The sequence below is a fragment of the Lycorma delicatula genome, chromosome 12, assembly GCF_047948215.1.
Source record: "Lycorma delicatula isolate Av1 chromosome 12, ASM4794821v1, whole genome shotgun sequence".
In the NCBI taxonomy this organism is placed as follows: Eukaryota; Metazoa; Arthropoda; class Insecta; order Hemiptera; family Fulgoridae; genus Lycorma; species Lycorma delicatula.
The window spans coordinates 57,025,914-57,041,415 of NC_134466.1; the positions used below are offsets into that span (position 1 = coordinate 57,025,914).

The window sequence follows — 15,502 nt, forward strand, 5'->3', positions numbered from 1 at the left end:
TTAATTTTTTTTTTGTGATTTTTCTGACTGTTATGTTCAGATTGTCCTGGGAGGATTGTTCCAACTTAAGGGACCAATTCACATCAAAATGAACAACCAAAATTTGTATGGATAAATGCCCCCCTACTTTGTTTCATTTTCTCTCTGTCTGCCATTTTGTGATTTTTTTTCCATAAAAAAAAATGTTCATTTTAGGAATAAATAAGAGATTTTAATGAAATTTGGCAAATATATACCTAATAATATCTTCCACAAAATAAATAAGTTTGAAAATTTCCAATTATCAGCTGCTTAAATTTTTTAAACATTAATAGCTACATAAATATTAATAGTTCTATTTAATGATGTCGTAGACGTAAACTTCATGCAAAACATTTAGTGAAATATTCAGTATGCTCTGTTGCTCCTTTTTCTTGTTCAGTTATTTAGTTGTTCAATAGAAAAACTGAATAATTATCCGCTTACATGGTAAACTGCAATAAATTCCAAATTTTTCTTAATGTAATCTTTGTTCCAAAATCTCATGATGATTATTTATATGTTAAACCCCACTGATCTGGTTATTGACATGCCTGATATGAAACCAGATATCATGTGAAAAAATTGTTACATCTAGAACTTTTCTTTTTTATTTATAATATCCCAAAAGTACTAGCAATATTTAACACATTCAGGAAAATCAGTATTATTTAACTTTTGCACTACAGTTATTTTGTACAAATGTAGTTTAAAGTATTTATTTAGCATTCTGAGTGAACTAATGTTTGAAATTTCAGTCTGCTGTACTAATTTTTTGATGGAAGTTTCAGGACTTAAGAGTTAGTTATACAATGAGAGACATCATCCAACTTTTCCTTTAACAAGATGGATGATGCCCTGGACCTGATCGTATGTTTGACAGATACAGTTTCTTGAAACTTACTGATCATGTTTCTCAAAGCATTGTGATGTGGAACATCAATGTTTGGTCCGTGTATATGAAATACATTTTTAACAAAAAAAAAAAAAACCAGCTTTATGTTTTACAATTATAGTCCCACACTGGAAACAAAGGAGAAATAAAACCTTCAATAGATATGGAAATAAAAAGTCTTGTCAACAATAAAACATGATAACCAGCTGTAAACAAGTTATTATTTTCACTGCTGACACATGTTTATTTGTATTTTATTGAGGCCCAGATTCTTTTTTTTAGTTGCAGTTACATTTGGGATGAATTTACAAATAGGAAAAGCAGTAAACTATTAATTTTGAAGAGAGAGAGAGTTCAAAAAACCTAACTAGGACTCGAAAGGTGGTATCCATCTACCATTTTAATTTTTCTCAGTTAGTTTTATTTTTATAAGCTAATGATCGCTACAGTATTTTACGTACTATTAATATTATCTTGGAATAACACTCCTCCCCATCACAGGTTTTGTCATTAAATGACCTAGTGATAGAAATGCAGTATAAATTAATAAGTATAATTAAGAGTAAAATGCAGTGATAAGAAATAAACGACAACTGTGCTGGATTTGAAGACAAGAAAATATATATATATATTTCTTTAATCCTGTTTTCTTTCTTTTTTTTTTTTGAAAAATTTATACAAAATGATTCACGAGGAATGTAACATACTTTTAGGATATGTTCTACTGTTGAAAATAAAGATGAAAGTTCACAAAAACATAAGTTACATAGTGAGAGCTGGCGAAAGATTTTTCCCTGATTTCTGCGCCATTGGTAAAATTCTTGGTTGTAATCGTTAGACCCCCACATAAAGTGGTAAATTTAGTGGTTTTATATGAAATCTGACCTAAAATATTGAAAAAATAGATCCTAGAACTACATTTTTAATAGTTTTTGAGAAATTTGGGATAAAGGATAAATGTCATTAAAGACTTTGTCAAGCAGAGTGCTGAATCCGGTGTGGTGGAGGACATTTTCAGCAGTTTTTACTCGTATTTAATTGTTTGAAAATCAGTTTTATTGTTTGTATTTGTTATTTTTCTAAAATATTTATTCTTTTGTTTTATAATGTTGAAAATTTCATTTTCTTTAACACCTTGTTAAAGTCTGTCATGTTTTTGATATGTTTTGTTTTTTTATCAACTTTTTTTTGGTTTTACCTCCAGGTTCGCAGTCAAGCAATTCATTCCACAGAGGATGAGATGACTGTTTTGTAGCATGTGTGAAAATCGTGCCATGCTTGACCGGGATTCGAATGGGTGAAAGGCCGAGGTTTTTTATCAACTTAAAAATTCTTTTGTTTGTATTTATTTTTTTTTGGCTTTATTCATATCATTCAGAATTAAATTCACTGTAAGTTTTGTTTAAAACTTCTGTTTGTTTATTACACATTTAACAGTTATTTTACGCCAAATATAAAGTACTTTCATTGTTTTTAATCTAACCTGTTGTCCTTTACACCAAATTTCTCGTAAACAACTAAAAATACAATTCTAGGACCTATTACTTCCTTGTATGAAGTAAAGGAAGTATTGTGATCACGAAAACTCTTGGGTTTCTAGATTTCAATGGAAATATCCATTTTGACCATCACTGAATCCATTTGATCAGTTTCAGTATGACATCTGTACATACTTATGTATCTCGCATAACTCAAAAATTATTAGCCGTAGGATGTTGAAATTTTGGGTTTAGGATCGTTGTAAAAGGGGAACATCGTTCTCCTTTTGATTGTAATCAACTGAACCAAAAGTGTCCAAAAAAGCCCAAAATCAAAGAATTTGGATTTTTGACTTTTTCTTAACTGCAGAAATAAGCCCTCATTGAGAGCTTTTCAACGATATAAGTGGTACATATTTTCATTGGTTCCAGAGTTACAGCCAAATAAATTTTAATTAATGAAATTTTTGGATCATAGGGAAAGGGGCACATTGGTTCAAATCAGACTTCACCTCCTTTTTTTTTTTAAGTTTCTTTTAAATTAAATATTAATAATTTTAACATCTCATTGTAAAAAAAATTTTACGATGAATAATAATTCAATAACAAAAAAAAAGAAAGAATATCAGAAGTTTTTAATGAAATAAAATTTTATGTACTTTTCATTTTAAAAAAATGTGTAAATGTAATTTAATAGACGTACAATGAAGTCATGTGTTATCCACATCAGATTTTTTTTTCAGGTCAGATTTCATTTAAAACCACTAAATCTCATCCTTAATTTTGATCTGAGGAATTACAGTCTAGATTAGTTTTACCAAAAATGCAGAAATCTTTCACTAGTCCCCTTGTTAACAAAGCGTTTCCAAACCTATGTTTATATGAACTTTTTTCATTATTTTCATCAGTAGTACATATCCTAAAAGTTTGTTACATTCTCCATGAATCACTGTATAATCAATAATACCTGACATAAAATGTTGTAAAAGGTATTAAAAAAAAAAAGTGGAATAATACAAAAATTATTGTTCTTGTTTATAACAAATTATCAAAGCAATAATCAATTAATGATTTCTACTTCAAAAAATAATCATTTAATTTCTTTTTTTATACAAAAGTAAAAATTAATTGATACAGATAAATAATATTCACAAAATTTATCAGAGAAATATTGAGCAGAATATGTAAGTATTATGTTACATAGAAGTTATGTAACAGAACACTAAGCATTTCTACTAACAAAATGAAACACTTTATGAACTTTTATAAACTATGGTACATGAAATGAATAATATTTAACCAAAAATTGGCAAAGTTAACATTTTAAAAATGTACCATTTTTGATAGAAAGGCTTAATATTCTGTGTTAATTATTTAGTTAAACATTTGCAAAGTGTGTTCAGATGGAAATTATAGTAACTAATGTATGTATAACATTTTTTTTTATAATTTTTTTTTAGTACAGAGTGTATAAAAAGTTAAAAGTATTATTACACATGTCTTTATTGATAAAAATGAGGTGTTTCTACAACTTTTTGCTACACATTTACATTAGCGGGTTGTAATAACATAATGGTGAGGTTTTAGGAGCATTAGAGACATTTTCAAAAATTATCTTTATAACATTGGATATCCCCCATTCGTACTCTGTTATAGGAATTTCATCCCTACTATGTTTTTTACTCTAGAAATTCAATATTTTTTTATGATGTTTTATATTTTTTTATGATTTGCTAAACTTAAATCAATAACTTCATTCAATATTCATTTAAGCATATGTGTATTAAAAAGTAACCGCTGAAACAAAATCAAAATATTATAATTAATTCAACTGAAAACAATATGTCTCTTAAAAACAGATACCAACAGCATCTAAAGAAACCCATAAATTCTTCCATTAAGAGTCCTAAGTGAGATTAAGAGATTTTATCCCTTGATAAAATCTCACTGTGACTACAGAAATGTACAGAAATCTAAATAAAAGGTTTCATTACATGGATATAAAATTAAATTGTTGCAAGAAATCCAAGATTGATTAAAGAAAATGTTAACCATTTTTAAATTATAATTTTTACTGATGAAATTTTTTTTTCATATAAATCGATATTTTAATCAGCACATTCATAAATATGAAAAGTGAAAACCAGTGTATATATTGTGAGAAGTATTCTGATTTTTCTAAAGTTTTTTTTTTTTTATTTAAGATTTTGAGGCAAGGCTTTATTATTTAAACATACATATGCATTCACACACACACATACTTAAAACATTATCGTGCTTGTTAAAACAATAAATAGGAAACTAAATTCCTTAATCACTCCACTGGCACCCTTTCTACCAGACACCAAGCAAGTATTGACTTCTTAAATTTGGCATCTTCAGCATGGATCCGCAGAATTGATAATAGTGAAAAGGGATATAATAAGGTATGGGCAATCCTGTTAATATATCAGGGTAGATTGAAGTAATTCACCTTCTTGCTCATAGCCTAAAAATGTCTATGTTAAATGTGATTTAATGAAAAGTCTTGTAATTGCAATGCTCTTCAGTATGTTTATATTGATATGTTAAAAAACATTTCTTTCTTCAAATTGATAAACTCAAGATTGCAAACAGCATTTATTTTCAGAAAGATAGTGTACCATTCTGTTTTAATGCCCTTAAAGGCTTAAGGCACTAATATGTGCTCAATGAACCATTAGACTAAGATCTAAAGCAAATAAAAAACATTAAATTTAATATCATTAATTTCCTCTGGAAAATCTTAATGGCTGTTTTCAAAACTAAATTTCTTTGAATTTTAAGTATTCTTTTTCAATCTCTAGGACAGTTTTGATTGATGATGACAAAAAAGATTTAAAAAATGAATTAATAGTAAAAAACATTGAATGTAATTTTTTTCAATTAGTAAAACTACAAAGAGGCTAAAAGAGAAATTTGTAAAATTAACTAATTGAAACTTACGATAAGAGTCAGACTAGAAAAGCAAATTGTTAAATAGGTAATTTGTGATGTATGTTTCTGGTTCAGCCGAGAGTGATCTCTAAATCTACATTAGTTTTAGCTTTGAATTTTACTATACAGCTGGTAATAACACTGGTGTACAATATTTTGTCCCAGAGCAAGTAGAAGTGGTATTTATATGTATTTTTCTACTTGAATTCAAAAAAGTTAACAAAATTTTTCTATCCTCCTTAGTTTTTAGGTTACACCCAGTTCAGTGTTATAAATGTTATGGAAATTATACAATTATATTACAGTTATATGCATTTATAATACATAAATGAATAAAAAAAATTGTATGGATTAAGGATTTAAAAATAATTAGTTTGATTTGAAAGAAAGTCTGCAATAGCATAGAACAATATAATAATTAGTCATAATTGTGGGATTATGCAATTCTAAAATGAACCAACATGGCTTTCGTACAGACTTAACCGTCATTGTTTGTCAAAGTGATGCCACAAGCAACATCTGTTTTGTTTATGTCTGAGTTACTGGTTCAAACCATATCCAGTCTGTGTTCAGTATTCACTCTGTTGACATCTGTACATCTTTTGTGTGTATGTGATGATATAATATAATTCAGTGTAAACATTTTTCAGTTACCACATATTCTAAATTTACATTTCATTTTTTGAATTCAAAACATGTGAATATCTTTGTAATGTTTGTATATTGTATGATTCTGCAAAATGCCTTGAAATTGTGTAAACCTCCTGGACAGTTTTGCTACATTTGTGGCGAGGTAATATTTAAATTTCAGTAACGTAATTTTACTCCTCTCATCAAAAAATGTTATGAGCTTTCTTTTGGCTGCAAAGTTGGTGTTCATGACAAACATTGGTTGTGCTCATTTCCTCACATTTGTTGTGCTGCTTGTGTCAGACTTCTTATAGGCTGGTCAAAAAGAGTTCTCAGCACAAGGACTTTGCTGTTCCAATGATTTATTGGGAACCAACAGATCATGCCACCAGTTGTTACTTTTGACTGACTAATATTGCAGGCATTAGTTCAAAATCAGAGCACACCATTTCACACTCTAACTTACCACCTGCCATGAGGCTGTGGTTCACAGTGAAAAACTGCCTGTGCCTAAACCACCAGAAAAAATTATACTTAACAATGATCAACAACACAAAGATTTGGCAGAGGATAATGATATAAGTGTTTATCCAAACTATGAAGCTTCGTGTTCGTCTGATAAACCACATTTACAAACACAAGGGGACCTTAGTGACCTTGTATGAGATCTAAATTTATCAAAAAAGGAGGCAGATATTTTAGGCTTACAATTAAAAGGTTGCAACCTCCCACACCAAGAAATAAAAGGAGGTGTTCTTAGAAATAAACATAATGACTTCAAGAATTTCTTTGTATTTGAAGATGGATTTGTTTTCTTGTAACAATGTGTTGTCTGTAATTGAATAATTTCATCGTCAGTACAAAACAGAAGAGTTGGGTTTGTTTATTGATTTGTCTAAAGCTGCTGTGAAAGTTGTCTTCTACACATTGGGAATGAGTTTCCGTCAGTACCACTAGCTTACGTTACAGATCTTAAAGAAACTTCTGTTAGATAAAATAAAGTATGAAGAATTTCAATGGAATATCTGTGGTAACTTGAAAGTAATTGCTCTGTCGCTAGGTCTTCAACTTGCTTTCTTCAAATACTGTTGTTTTCTTTACGAGTGGGACAACAGAGACTGAAAAAAATCGTTACGTACAGAAAGAGTGGCCAAACCAAACAGTATTAACTCCAGAAAAGTTGTTAATGCACCACTTGTTGATTCAAAAAAGGTTTATTTACCTCCAATCCACATAAAGCTGGGGCTTATGAAAGACTTTGTGAAAGCAATGGATCAAAGTGTGTTTGGATTCACTTAGTTAAAAAATAAGTTTCCAAAAATTAGTGAAACAAAACTCAATAGAAGAAATCTTTGTAGAACCTCAAATTAGAGATTTATTTAAAGATGACAACTTTAGTAGTATGTTAAATGACATAGAGAAAGCTGCATGGAAATCTTTTACGAGAATTTGCCAGAACTTCTTAGGAAACCATAAATCCAAAAATTATAAAGACAGTGGATGATCTTTTAAAATCTTATAAAATCATGGGATGCAATATGTCACTGAAGATTCATTTCTTGGATTCACAGTTTGATTTCTTTCCACTGACTCTAGGAGCAATTACCGATGAAAATGGTGAACAGTTCCATCAGGATATGTTACATATGGAAAAGCAGCACCAGAATAAGTGGGATCCAAGCGTGCTAGCTGAATATTTTTGGACCCTAAAGAGAGAACATTGAAAGTAAAGTAGACCACTGATTTACAATTGTTTATTTTATGACTACTATAACTATCAATTGAAAAAAGGTATATTATTTCTGTGATTGGCAAACCCATGCGTAAATGAATTTTATATTATTTTATTAGCTTATAATTATCGTGTCTTGAGAAGATTTACAAGCCAATAGAAGCCTAATCCCAAATGCACAGCAGTTGCAGAAATAACAAATTTACTTAATGCAGTGTTTACTTGGATAATGTGAACATATTGTTAAATATTACAAGGTGCATCACTGACACGTGCAAATTAATAAAGTTTTAACAAATTTTTAAATCTCATATCATAGGTTAATTCAAAATTAATCTAAAATAAAGAAGTTATGTATTATAATGTTGCATGCTAGAAAGAATTGTGACATGCAGACCATGTGGGGACCTGCAGAACTCTGGACCACTCACAGATGGATGATGAAGGCCCTGTTTACACAGAAGTCCATCTATAATGGTCAGTGCATCACAAAATGGCTCAACAGCCAAGAGTGGGCATTGGCTAGTAAGTAAGTATATCATTATGAGAGACCCTTGGAGATGCAATTAATATACATACCTAGAAGCAACACTTTCATTCGTTTCTGTACAGGGTTTGACTGTATAATAAATATCATTACTCTTTTGATTGGTGCTGTTTATATCTTTAGATAATCTAGATATATTACAGCTACAAGAAAGTCTAGGACATATAATTCTTTTTTTATAGGAAACAACGCAAAATTATTTACAATAGAAATTGCAATTACATGTTGCAGTTATTTTTATAATTATGTATTTTAGAAAAGAACAAATTCCTTTAGAAATAATCTTAAATTTAAAGTTTTATAACTTTTTTTTGTAACAATACATGAGATCAAATTTACTTCAAATTAATTTTTTTAATTGTATCATAACATTTTCAATAGATCTTGCATTATCAGTGACTGTACTGTTATTTTGTTATTAAGAAAATGTTAATAGTTTTGTGAAATTTAAATTTTGTTTTATTCATATGTCTCCAACTGGATGTGTGTTATTTATATAATTATTACTGTTTAATAATAATGTAATAAACTGTAATTATGTTAACTGTCTATTGTATACATATGAATAAATATTAGATTATATTCTCCATTTTCATATGAAGAAAAATGTACTCTTGTAAGCACCCCTTTTGATGTATTTAGAAAGTGAATTGTTTTTATACACTTTTTTGCCATTTTCGTTGATGCTAGCAACAAGAGTTATCTCTATTTTATTATCCAACTATTAATTACAAATACCATTACTTGTATTCCAAGCTTCTTTCATTCCTTTCATTTTAGGCCTTCAATTTTTTGTTGTATCCTCTCATTTTATTCTCAGTTTACTGTTACTTCCATGATTTTACAACTTATCTACTTTGTTGTGCTTATCTATTTAACTTCTTTCAATTTTTTATCTATTGCTAATTTTATTTGTACATGATATAATAATTATAACAGTTGTTTTACAGATTAAATAATATTCAAATATTCTATGGTGATACAAGATGTAAAATGCTGAGTCCATTGAATGCTTTATTAAATATTTCTGTAAATGCTGTACTGACAATATCATTTATAAGTGGTTTAATTACTGCAAAACCAGGTCTCCATGTAGCATTAATTACACGATCCATAATTCCTTCTAAAATAAAAAAAAATAAATTTAAATTTTAGCCAAATAGTATGAACTTATGAGACTGATTAATTTAATAGTTGATGTTAATGTAAATAACTCAGTCTTGACTATATAATTGTTCCCACCGAATCAATGAATTCAAGTATAATCAGGAAAACAAGCAAATTGATACTGATCATCTAACTTCATCATGCAGTATGTACATCAGTTTGGTTCTTAGAAGAACAATGTTCTTAGATATTTTCTTGGCAATGTAATTTTTGTAATATAATTTTTCTACACATAAATTTATGTGGTTTTAGTTATTTATTAACAATACATTGTTCTTAAAATAGTCATGGTTTTAAATTTCAAATTATTACTATATACTATAACTAAAAACATACTGATAATTAAAATTAAACTCAATTCATTACATTTGTAATATTGTAAATTTTTCAAGTCAATTAAGTGAGCATAATAAACTTGAAAACTAGAATACACAATTATATTTTGTTGAGTCCTGTTTAGAAGGAAAAGATTGAAAAAAATACAATTATATTCCTGTGACAACAAATTTTATAGTACAGTAAATTCTATGTTATCTGATTGCTTTTTTTTAATTACACTATAATAAAATAATATACATATATGCACACACCACATTTTGATCTTATTATAAAAAAAATTAATAACAATATAGTAAATAAAAGAAAAAGTGATACTTCTGTCACTTTTATTTTGCATCTCTTATCCGATCTCTAGATCAAAACAAATTGAATAGTTAGAAACGAGGTATAAATGATAATCTACCAAAATGGAAATTACTACAACCTGATTCAGATAGTGAAAGCATTAAATATTAAATTAAAATTTACAGCATTAGGATGTAAAAATATTGCTTAAATAATGGATTTGGAAAAAATATGGTCATGATACATTTGAAAATCATGGCTACAAAAATCACAATGATGCATAACGATCACAACTGTTGACTGCCTCATCACATACCTGACTTATTAAAAAATTTTAAGTATTATAGTTGGATATTTTGCGTATTACTGATACAGAAGAATGGTTGATTGAAAGTTTACAGCGTTTGCTGTTGAGTATAAATGAGGTGATAAATTATTTCTGTTGTAGTACAAAAATTAGATAAATTTATGGAAGAGCAGAAGAGAAAGATAAGCCAACTATTAAAATGTCTCATATTGGATCTAAGTAGGCGATGATATGGCTCTTCAGAAGATCCTTTATATACTGTTGATATACTTTGTTGAAGATTTAGCTGCCAAATCGCAAAAATGATCTACGAAATAGATCAATATAACTGATTTTTATTTTAATTTTTAAAAAAATGTTATCATATTTATTTATCAAAAGCACCTAATCTTTTCTTCTCAGGTACTCCGATCGTCAAAGTTTCACGTCCATATAAAAGCGACACTCCAAACATATACTTTCAAAACTGTTTTCCTGACATTTACATTAATTTTTTATGTAAAAAAATTATATTTCTGACTGAAGGTTCGTTTTGCCTGTTCTGTTCAGCATTGTATATCACTCCTGCTTCGTCCGTCTTTATTAATTCTACTTCCCAAATAACAAAATTCTTCTACCTCCATAATCTTTCCTCTTCCTATTTTTATATTCAGTGGTCTATCTACATTATTTCTAATGCATATCATTACTTTCGTTTTGTTCTTGTTTATTTTCCTCTGGTAGTTCTTGCGTAGGACTTTGTCCATGCCATTCATTGTTTCTTATAACTCTTTTTACTCAGCTAGAATTATTATATCATCAGCAAATCATAGCATCTTTATCTTTTCACCTTGTACTGTTACTCCAAATCTAAATTGTTCTATAACATCATTAACTGCTAGTTCTATGTAAAGATTACAAATTCTATGTAAATTCTATTTCAGATTCTATGTAAAGTAATAGGGGTAGGGAACACCCTTGTCAGACTCCCTTTCTTATTACGGCTTCTTTCTTATGTTCTTCAGTTATTACTGTTGCTATTTGGTACCTTTAAATGTTAGCAGTTGTTCTTCTATCTCTGTACTTGAACCGTAATTTTTTTTAAATGCTCAACATTTTACTGCAGTCTACATTACCGAATGCCTTTTCTAGGTCTATAAATGCCAATTATGTTGGTTTGTTTTTCTTTAATCTTCCTTCTACTATTAATCTGAACACTAACATTGGTTTCCTTGTCCCTCTGCTCCTGAAACTAAATTGGTCTTCTCTTGCCATTTATTCCACTCTCCTCTCTAATCTTCTATACAGAATTCTAGTTAAGACATTTGATATGTGTGTAATTAAGCTAATTGTTCTGTATTCTTCACATTTATTTGCTCTTGCTTTCTTTGGTATCATGACTGCAACACTCTTCTGATGGAACTTACCTTTTTTCGTAAATATTACACAACCGTTTGTATAATCTATCAATCGCTTCCTCACCTGCACAGCACAGTAATTGTACAGGTATTCCGTCTATTCCAGGAGCCTTTCTGCCTATCAGATCTGTTAATGCTCTCTTAAATTCAGATCTCAGTATTGTTTCTCCCCTTTCATCCTCTTCGGTTCCCTCTTCTTCCTCTATAACATAATTTTTTAATTCTTTCTTCCATATAACTCTTCAATATATTCCACCCACCTATCGACCTTTCCTTTTGTAAATCGGTGCACCATCTTTCTTTTGCACTTAATTAGATTTTAAATTATGTGCCACAAAATTTTCCTTAACGTTCCTGTATGCTCCATCTATTTTACCAGTGATCATTTCTATTTCCATTTCTGAACACTTTTCTTTAATCCACTCTTCTTTCACTAGTTTGCACTTCCTGTTTATACTATTTCTTAATTGTCGATATTTCCTTTTACTTTCTTCATTACTAGCATTCTTATATTTTCTATGTTCACCCATCAGCTGCAATTTATCCTCTGATATCCAAGGTTTTCTACCAGTTCTCTTTGTTCTGCCTAAGTTCCTTCTGCTGATTTAAGAGTTTCCTTTTTAACATTCTCCCATTCTTCTACATTTTCTACCTTATCTTTTTATTAAGAATTCCTCCTCAAAATGTATTCTACCTCATCATCATTATGGTCACTGGTAGGCATATAAACATTAACAATCGTTGTCAGATTAGGTTTTGATTTTATCCTTACTTCAATGTCGCTATGCATTTTGAAGTACTCTACTCTCTTCCCTATCTTCTTGTTCATTACGAAACTTACTCCTGCCTGCCCTTTATATGAAGCTGTGTTAATTATTCTAAAATCATCTGACCAAAAGTTCTTTTCCTCTTCCCACCAAACCTCGCTAATTCCTACTACACCTACATTTAACCTATCCATTTTCCTCTTTAAATTTTCTAACCTGCCAACCTTTTTTAGACTTCTAACATTTCACACTCTGACTCATAGAATGTTAGTTTTTAATTTTCTGGTGACCCCTTCCTTAATAGTCCTAACCTGAAGATCCGAACGGGGGACTAGTTTACCTCTGGAATATTTTACCAAGGAAGGCGCTTCTATCTTTGTTACATGAAAATGCAGAGAGTTATATTTTTTTGAAAAAAAGGAGCTCTAGTTTTTCATTGCTTTCAGCTGCACAATAGTCAGAAGATTGAGTGATGTTTATGGCTGTAAGTCCTTCTCACCTACACCCTTAACAACTACTGAAAGAGCTGCTGCCCTTTTTCATGAGTCATTCCTTAGTCTGGCTCTCAACAGAAACCTCTCTGAATTAATTACATTAATTCCATAATATTTTTATTTTTAATAACTTTTTTATATTTATTTTATTATATTAATATTTTTTTAAATTTATTTGTATATATTAATATTCTCGTAACTATTCATACAAAGCAGTATATTGTTAAAATTTTGAAAATAACCTTGTATAATTTTGCTTAGGAATCTGTTATATTATTAATAAATTAAATCGTATTTTTCAAAATTTTTTTATTTGATGAATTTCAAACCAATTTTGATGTTTCATCTTTGATAAAATAGTGTAGACTGTTAATATTTTTATCCAGTTTAAACCATCATATATCTTATATAATTCACTCTTTGAAGGTGAACCATTCTATATCTATTTCATAAAGGTTTATACACTTGTTCTGGTGTATAAAACATAAAAATATACCATCCTTGTTATGAAATAGTTGAGTAAAAATCTGGATAGTTATTAAAATAAAATTGTAAAAGGAAATTTTTTTTTCTAGAGAGCTTTCTCTCTAGTCATTTTGGTAAAAGAAACTATTTTTAATAAATTAAAATAAAATAAAATTAAAATAATAATTATTATTATTATATATACCTTAAGTAAAAACCTATATTACATTTTATTAATATTTGTTCAAAATTAAAAAATTAAAATTTGAAGTACAATTGAAGAAGAATGGTTTTTTACTTTTACAGGTGGTTTTTTTTTTAACTACAAGAAGTTTATTTTATTTTACTTTTTTTTATATAACATATGGGTAGGTTTATAAAAAAAACAGTTCCCTTATTAAAAAAAAAAAAAATTTCTACTTATACAAAATTTGAGATATTTTGGTAAAAAAAGAAAATAAATAGCAAAAAGAAATTTCTTCCAAGAATTAAAGGAATATGTTGTTATTTTTATATTTTACTGTTCAAGTTTTTCTGTTAGTTTTTATTTACTGTTCATGAACATCACAATGACATCAGTCTATTCATTGTTAATTTATAATACTAAGCACTGATTAATTATTATGGTACTTAGTATTAACACCACCACAGCTGCAGCTTTATTTAAAAACAAAGTAGTCAATCGGATTTCGGTGGAAAATGGGCCGATATAGAGTTTAACATAGATTCAAAATAGTCTCTTTATTAATTTTAATAAATGGTTATTTATATTTATTTATTTATAAATATAATTTAACCAAACTTAACCTACGCTCACTAACCTTGACTAATTAACAGGAGTGTTTTGATTATGTAAATAATAAATAATTGCAATAATTACTGAATTTATTAAATAAATACTCAAAAAATCATGGTGTTAATTAGTCAAGGTTAGCGAGCGTAGGTTAAGTTTGGTTAAATTATATTTATAAAATAAATAAATATAAATAACCATTTATTAAAATTAATAAAGAGACTGTTCATTTTCCACCGAAATCCAATTGACTACTTTGTTTTTAAATAAAGCTGTAGCTGCGGTGGCGTTAATACGTAAGTACCACTATTATTCTATAATTTTATAATAATATAATAATTATCTCTTGTAGTTTTGTAAGGATAGCTACGGCAAAGGAAGTCTTCAAAAAAAAAGCAAATTAATATTTAGTAAAAGCCTGGACTTAAAGTTTAGCTATATTCATGGAGTGTTTTGTTATATGGAACTGAAACACAGACATTGGTAGGTTTTTGAAATGTGAATATGGAGAAGGATGGGTGGATTAATGAAGAATGAGGAAATAATGAACAGGATTAAAGAAGAAAGAACACTTATGTGGGAAGTCTCAAAAGAAAAGTCAACTTGATAGAGCATGTTGTTATAAAAATTGGAATTTCTACTACTGCAGTAAAAGAGAAAGGAAGTGACAAAGAAGAAAAATGAAGTTAATAGATGAGGTAAAGATTGGAAACTATAAGGGAATGAAGGAGAAGGCTGGGACAGAAATTAATAGAAACATCAAGAAACATCAGAGATGTAAAGAACCTGTCACCAGCCAGAATAGCAAATCATGATGAATTCTGTAATTTTTTTTTATTTGATAAAATTCAAACTGAAAGCTTATAGGAGTATGAAATTTAATTTTTTTAGCTTATGAAAAATGCCATGCCTGACCAGGATTCGAACCCGGGACCTTCAAATGAAAGAATGAGACACTACCACTCACGCCACAAAGGCTGGAAGTATTCTGTAATTATTACTCTATTAGTTTATTGTCACCATAATACAATAATAAGCAGCGATGATGCAATAAAATAAAGATATTATCACCGAATTGGTTTAACAATATAATTTTTTATTTTGAAAATCTACCATTTAAGTAATTTAGAAAATGTACATCAGAATAATTAATTCTGATTTCTATATAATAATTATGATGTGAAATTTAATTTTTTTAGCTTATGAAAAATGCCTGCCTGACCAGGAATCGAA

The 15,502-nt window shown here is 28.7% G+C and overlaps 1 long non-coding RNA gene across 1 annotated transcript in view; it reads left to right on the forward strand.

The window, feature by feature from the left end:
* The window catches only part of LOC142333219 (uncharacterized), a 62,998-nt gene that overhangs the window by 34,954 nt on the left and 12,542 nt on the right, over window positions 1–15,502 (forward strand). The gene's annotated exons all lie outside the window — the stretch shown is intronic.